The sequence below is a fragment of the Cucurbita pepo genome, unplaced genomic scaffold (assembly GCF_057944985.1).
Source record: "Cucurbita pepo subsp. pepo isolate OVF unplaced genomic scaffold, ASM5794498v1 scafford_134, whole genome shotgun sequence".
Classification (NCBI taxonomy): Eukaryota; Viridiplantae; Streptophyta; class Magnoliopsida; order Cucurbitales; family Cucurbitaceae; genus Cucurbita; species Cucurbita pepo.
The window spans coordinates 31,676-37,325 of NW_028258037.1; the positions used below are offsets into that span (position 1 = coordinate 31,676).

Sequence of the window (5,650 nt, forward strand, 5' to 3'; positions counted from 1 at the left end):
TGACACTTTGGTGTCACTCTCCAATGAAAGTATAAATAATGATTTTTTTCTTCTTGGAATTGAGGGCAATAATTAGACTATTTTTTAAATTCAAAAGGTCAACTTTAGTTGAGAGTCTCTAACGTCTATTAAAAATAAATAAATAAAAAATCAACAAAATCATATAAATAAAATATAGTATTTTTAATGTTGGCTTATAAATTCTATGTGAAAACTCTAATTGGAAGTAAGTTAGAGAAACAATAATGGAGGCAAATGGAGAAAACAACGAACTTAGATTGGCCATTTCCTCTTTTGAAGAAAGTAAAAGAAAGCTCTATGAAGCATCAAAGATTGGGTCCATTCCAAGCTTGAAGACACTAATTCGAGGCGACCCAAATATCATTCAAAGAGTTTTAATCTCTTCATCCAACGTTGAGAGTCCATTGCATGTCTCAGTTTTGCATCACCACCTTGAATTCAGTCGATTGCGGGGGAAGTTGATGACATGCAAAGGACACCTCTCCACTTAGCTTCTGAAAATGGAACGGTCGAGATTGTTCAAGCTTTGCTGGAGAAGAACACAAGCACTTGCATGGTTCGTGATTTGAATGGGTTGATTCCTCTCCACCATGCAGTGATTAATGGAAGAATTGATATCATGCAACGGTTGATCATTGCAAGGCCAAGATCTCCTTGGGTTAAGCTTCACAATGGTCAAAGTGTTCTTCACTTATGCATAAAACACAATCGTTTGGAAGCTCTTAAGTTGTTGATCACAATGATTGAAGATCCACAAAATTATGGGTTCCTCAACGAAGGCGATGAGAATGAAAATACTATTTTGGATTTGTCTATGATGTTAAGAGGAACTGAGGTATGTTATTATAATTGAATTATAGCTGGTTAAAGAAAATTTAATTTCTTATTTGATTATTTAAAAAAACTGAAAAATTATTATTTCAGAGCTTAAATAGGTATCAAATAGGTCTCCCTCCCACAATCCTCCTCTCGAACGATGTACAATATAGAGCTTCACTTAAGGCCTATAGAACCCTCGAACAAAGTACACTATTTGTTCGAAACTTGAGTCACTTTTGACTACACCTTTGAGGCTCCCAACTTCTTTCGTTTGACATTTGAGGATTCTATTGACATGACTATGTTAGGAATCATGGATCTCCGTAGTGATATGATATTGTCCACTTTGAGCATAAGCTATGGTGGCTTTTCTTTGGGCTTCCCTAAAAGGCCTCATACGAATGGAGATGTAGGCCTCATATGAATGAACATGTATTCCTTAATCATACACCTTAGATTATTCCCTAAATTAGCCAATGTTGGGCTCCCTCCCAACAATCCTTCACACTATCTTGATATAAAAAAAATTGAATTCAAATTGTGCAGATAGTACAATATTTCTTGTCTATCCAAGGAATAAAAACTGGAACAAACATTGTAAACAACTCCGATGCCACAAATGAGAAGGAATCGCCAAGTAGAATTGAAGAACAATGCAATAAAGGGTCATCAACATCAACAACACTCAAAAAGCTCTTGAGAAGTTTGTGGACGAAGAACCTTGAATACAAAGGTGATTGGCTTCAAGAAGTGCAAGGCACAATGATGTTGGTGACAACAGTGATTGCAACCGTGGCTTTTCAAGGTGCAATCAACCCTCCTGGAGGTGTTTGGCAACAAGACATTCCTTACAACTCCAATAGCAATATTCATCGTTCGTTGCATTGTAACAATACTTTAAAAACTTTCATAGCAGGAACTGCAATAATGGCTTACCCAGCTTCAGGCCAAGAAGTTTATTACGTTCCTTACTTGATTACAAATTCTATCTCATTCTTTGCATCAATATGTGTGATTATGTTCATTATAGGTCGATTGCCTTTGAAAAATAGGATTTGTTCATGGTTATTAACCGTAACCATGTGCATTGCCATTGCATCCTTATCATATAGTTACTTACTGGCTGTTGGGCTGCTAAATGTCTCATTTAGCCACTCTCGTACTTTAAGAGTAACATTTGTAATAGCATGGTACATTTGGTTAGTAATGGGGGGAGTGGTTTTTATTTGTTGCATTATAATTCCTTTCCTTATTTTGGTGGTGAAGCTTTTCGTTTGGGCTACAAAAAGGTCAAATCGTTGACTTTGAGAAAGATGCAATGACTTCAACCACAACTCAATAAAGATCGAGGGCTACGCAAAAACTAGGTTATGTTGTGTGTTTCATCTTGTATTTTGGATATGGATTATTTGTGGTGTTGTGTGTATTTACAATAAGGAAAACATAACTTTGTTCATATCTTTGTTTGAAGAGCACATGAGTGATGAATAAAAGGTAACGAAAAATCTTCATTTATATCTTTTAGTTAATATGTTGGATATCAAGACTAAGATAAGAAAATGACAAAAACATATGAGATATTTAAGTCAATAAAACCTAAATTTAGATAGTTATCTAAATGATCCAAAACTAAGTGTTACCAAATATAAGAAAAATTAGGACCCAAGCTATGATAGAAAATAATTACTAATTTGTTAGGTCAGCTCGAATTTTTTTAAATGACACTATGAAACAAAAGATAAAAGAAAGTAAATTTGATTTACTCGATTTTTGGTAGAGAATAAATGACACTACCTGGACAGTTAACGTAAGATTTATTCTTCATCACCTTTTATATGTAATTCTTGGAAATATTTGATGACATAGAACAGATTCTATATATTGGCATTAGGAAATCAATGACAGTTGATATAGTAGGAGACGTTAAGATCTCATAAAATAAAAATGATTATTTAATGTTGAATATGGTGTTTTTAGTAACCATAAGAGAAATTCAATTTCTGAAGCTTAATTTCTAAGTAGTTCATATACTATGAATTACTTTGTAATATTAAAGTTTATATTTTCAAAATTATTTGAAAATACGTTTAGGACATCGTTAACATTTACTAGATTATAAAATTATTGAGATATGTATGATCATGGAATTAAGAATAAAAACATAAATTATTTTCTTTTAGTAAAAAGGAAAATCTCTAAACAAGTTTATAGATGTTGTTTTTTCATGCAAGATAGTCATTAGAATTTTATTATATAAGGCTACAAGACCAAAGAGCACTTTAGGGTTATACATTCTCAAGTGATCTAATGAATATAAAAGACATAGAATATTGTGAATATGTTATCAATCTGATTGATTATTATTCAATATATAAGTATTTTTATCGAAGGCAACTTAGTCTAATTTAAAAAAAAGAAGTAAAAAAAAAAAAAAAAATGACTAAAGTTGAATTCCATTGAGGTGAATCTATCAAGACATTATGGACAAATCATAATGTTATATGTCTACTACTGGCAAATCATAAAGTTTAAGAACCTTGTATACTAAAATTAGTGGATAGGAAGTGGAATTGAAATCCAGTTCTAAGCATGAGGACCATTTTGTAAAATTGTGATGTAAAAGGAGAAAGCAAGAATATATTCCAAAAAATATATATAGATACAGATATATGTTATATGTCATTACCAGACTTTTGTTAAGATATGTAATAGAGATTGCACGAGGTATATGACTCACTTCAAAATTGTTTATGTGACAATTTTAGGATTATGGAACATAAACTTAGTTTACAACATTTCAACAATTGGAATTGTCAAACATATATGCGGAAACAAATTCAAAGAGGATAAATATACTTAGTGGAAAAGTTACGAGATGACTCAATCCTATTGAAATCCTAATTGTGACCAAGTTCAAGGCTTATTACCTCAAAATAGTTATTAGGGATGATGACAATGGCATAATAAGTTGAAGTAATAAAATCCAAGAATATGTAGATGTTCTTGATGAAATTAAACTCATACGATATGAATGGATCTACAAAAGGAAAATTATGGATAAATAAGAAGATACAATCTTCAAAATAGAACTTATGGTAAAAACTGAACTTAATAGGAGAAGGCAGCTAAGAAGTAGAATTTCTCTCGTATTGTTATTCTAGAGTCTATTGCATGAGATATGTTAAAAGAATATCTAGAGTTCTTTTGTGAAAAGAAAGAAGGCATCTACAACAACGCACAACAACGCCTAGCTCTGATCGTGGTGAATCTCGCCTAGCTCTGATGCCAATTGTTAAGATTGCACAACAACGTACACACTTGATCAAGATGAATACAAACAAATAGGAGAGAGAAAATTCAAGAAGGAATATTAGCTAAAAAATTTGTATCATGACTTTAGATATGTATATTATGAAAGCACTACCCAAAGACTATATACATGGTTTCAGTTTACTATAGGACTTTAACCGAACACCTATTATTTATAAATACTTACTATATAACATCACTTTTCCTTTTTAATTATAACCATAAAATTAAGTGAAATAAATAATGATATAACTTCTATTAATAATTGAACAAACAAGCTTCCTTGGGTTTGCTTCCTATCCATTTAAATTAGGATGGTTACACTTGGGTGTCGAGGGAAATTAGGATGGTTACACTTGGCTGTCACTCTGAAGTGAAAGTATAAATAATGATTATTTTCAAAGGTCAATTCTAACTTGGAAGCCTTTCGTCATCCATTAAAAAAAAAAAAATAATAATCAACAAAATCATATAAATAAAATATAGTTTTTTTTTTTTTTTTTTTTTTTTTTTTTTTTTTTTTTTTTATGTTGGCTTATAAATTCTATGTGAAAACCCCATTTGGGAGTAAGGTAGAGAATCAGCATTGGAGGCAAATGGAGAAGACAACGAGCTTAGATTAGCCATTTCCTCTATTGAAGAAAGTAAAAGAAAGCTCTATGAAGCATCAAAGATTGAGTCCATTCAAAGCTTGAAGACACTAATTCGAGGCGACTCAAATATCATTCAAAGAGTTCTAATCTCCTCTTCCAACGCTGAGAGTCCATTGCATGTGTCAATTTTGCATTGCCATCTTGAATTCACTCGATTTCTTTTAGATCTCAATCCTGAACTTGCTGGGAAAGTTGATGTCGTGCAAAGGACACCTCCACACTTGGCTTCAGAAAATGGAACGATTGAGATTGTTCAAGCTTTGCTAGAGAAGAACACAAGCACTTGCATGGTTCACGATTTGAATGGGTTGATTCCTCTCCACCATGCAGTGATTAATGGGCAAATTGATATCATCCAACTGTTATTCATTTATGCGTAAATCACAACCATTTGGAAGCTCTTAAGTTGTTGATCACAATGACTGAAGATCCAATGAAGATCCACAAGATTATGGATTCCTAATGAGAATGAAAATACCATTTTGGATTTTTCTATGATGTTAAAACGAATTGAGGTATGTTCTTATAATTGAATTGGTTGGTTGAAGAAAAACTAGGTATCAAATACGTCTCTAAAGAAGTTCAGTATAGAGAAAAACCTCCCCTTAATCGAGTCGAATCGAGGCTCGACTCCTTCTATTGACATGACTAGGTTAAGGGCATGACTCTGATACCATGTTAGGAATCATGGATATCCACATTTGTATGATATTATCCACTTTGAGCATAAGTTCCAATGGCTTTGCTTTGGGCTTCCACAAAAGACCTCATACCAATGGAGATGTGTTCCTTGCTTATCAACCCACGACCATTTCCTAAATTATCCAATGTGGGACTCCTTCCCAACA

General features: G+C 32.7%; 1 pseudogene; it reads left to right on the plus strand.

Annotated features, from left to right (window-relative positions):
* Window positions 1-245: 245 nt before the first annotated feature.
* LOC147781819 (uncharacterized) lies at window positions 246-5,182 on the plus strand (annotated as a pseudogene).
* The last annotated feature ends 468 nt before the right edge of the window (window positions 5,183-5,650 follow it).